This window comes from Callospermophilus lateralis, chromosome 6 (genome assembly GCF_048772815.1).
Source record: "Callospermophilus lateralis isolate mCalLat2 chromosome 6, mCalLat2.hap1, whole genome shotgun sequence".
NCBI classification, from domain to species: Eukaryota; Metazoa; Chordata; class Mammalia; order Rodentia; family Sciuridae; genus Callospermophilus; species Callospermophilus lateralis.
The window spans coordinates 15,685,450-15,687,497 of record NC_135310.1 but is presented as its reverse complement, the minus strand read 5'-3'; the positions used below and the strand labels follow the sequence as shown (position 1 = coordinate 15,687,497).

At 38.2% G+C, this 2,048-nt stretch overlaps 1 non-coding gene across 1 annotated transcript; it reads right to left on the bottom strand.

Moving 5' to 3' along the window:
• Positions 1-1,490: 1,490 nt before the first annotated feature.
• On the bottom strand, positions 1,491-1,561 carry Trnaa-agc (transfer RNA alanine (anticodon AGC)). The gene has a single exon. It is a non-coding gene; the product is annotated as a tRNA-Ala (tRNA).
• Positions 1,562-2,048: the final 487 nt, after the last annotated feature.

Here is a 2,048-nt window from a genome sequence, read left to right as displayed (position 1 = left end):
TGATTTCTAAGTTCTTGGTGGTGAAGCGCCTCTTTGTTGCTTTCAACTCCTTTTTAGAATTCCTATTTTCCAAAAGAACAGAAAATGCTTTAAAAATTCATTCTTTTATATTGAGTAGTTAACAAAAATTCAACCCATGATCTTCCAAAGTTCCGAGTAAAGTAGAACAAGAGCAAACACTGTGGTTTTCTAGTCAGTTTTATAGTGTCATGCGGAGGAATTAGAGAATTCCACTATGTTTTAAGATAATTACGATAATAGCAAACACTAACTTCATCCTAATTCTACATACTGGGCCCTTATGTGCATTAAATAATTTACTATTTACAACAACCTTGTGAGTTAAGTATTATTATTGCCTATATATTATAGGTGGTGAAATAAGTCCAAAGAGGTCAAAGAACTTGCCTAAAGCAAGGAAATGACAAAATCTGGATTTGAACCCAGGCAGCTTGGCTCCAGGGTCTGTCCACTTAGTGACAGGGTCTGAGGGCTTCCAGGTCCAGGAATACACTCAAGAACTTTCTGTATTTTTTAAAAAATACTTTTTATATTGTATGGGTAATTTAACTCATTTAAACTCTAATTTTAATTAAGGACCAATCTAGTTAGTGATGGCCAACTTATTTAAAGCAGAGGAAATGCTTTACTCCACATTTCCAGTGGGCACTCTGTTGTTTCTAGCTATCAAGGAGGAGGGCTGGCTTTTGTCTGGGGAAAATCTGTCAGCTCCATGGAGCAGTTCTGATTTTTCGGTAATGCATCTATTGAGGACTTTCTCTCCTGGCTGTCTTCCTCTGTCATCCTTGGTGACATCAACGTCTAACTGTGTGACCCATCCAACATCTTGACCATTCAGTTCTTTGATTGCCTGCTTCAGAATCAATGACTTTTTTTTTTTTTTTTTTTTCAAATTTCAATTCGGCCATCTGTTCCCATGGTTACAGCCCAGACCAGGAGCTGCACTATCTCGGTCTCAAACATCCTACTCTGACCAATACCTAGTGTCCCCTCAATTCACTTACTGGAATAGCCCATTTGCAAGAGGTTCAGTTTGTGACCTCATCAAAACCTCTCATTCATCCATTCTCTCCTTTTCTTTTTTCAAACTCTCATACTTCTCATTTTTCTCCTCTCTTCATTTTCTTTACTATCCACCTTAAATTCCACGATCCATCATTATGACTCCCTGGCAAATACACTCAATTGTCTTGTTCCTCTATCTTACTTGCCTGGCACAACCCTGACCTTGGTTGAAGGTAACTGTGTTCCATTTTCTCAAACAATTGAAACACTGAGGAGAAAAATCAGACAATTGAGCTGACTGGTTTCATTTTTAAAACTCATTGCTATCAGCAAATTCCACTGAGAGTTTCACTGCCAAGTGTTTTCAAAATTTTAGTCATTCCTCTATCACTCATGATTTTTATTATTATCTGAATACTCCCTATGCAGTGGTTAACTGCATAATTTATCTGAAATTGATTTTTTTTTTATGGATCTGGGGATTGAACCCAGGCCCTCGTGCATGCTAGGCAAGCACTCTACCAACTGAGCTATAGCCCCAGTCCTTGAAATTGATTCTTATTGAAAATGTACACATAGCCTACAATTTGCCTTATACGAAGGGTCAGCAAATATGCCCTGCAGGCCCTGCAGGCCAAGTCCAAACTGATACCTGTGTGTGTGTGTGTGTGTGTGTGTGTGTGTGTGTGTGTGTGTGTGTTATGGTCCATGAGCTAAGAATAATGATTTTTGCATTTTCAACTGGTTGGGGGGAAAGGAACCAAAAGAAGATTAATATTTTGTGACACATGAAGTTAAGAGAAATTCAATTTTTAAAGTCCATACTAAAGTTTCACTACTTTAGTTTGGACTTTAAAATATTGTTTTAAATTTTGACTATCTATGGTTGATTCTGCACTGTAAGAACAGAGGTGAGGGGTTGCACAAGAGATGGCACTGATGCTCTTACTGTGTGACCTTGCTGGTCAGCTCGACAGTGTTTGGAGAACCATGTGTACCACTGTACTGGGATATTTTATTTT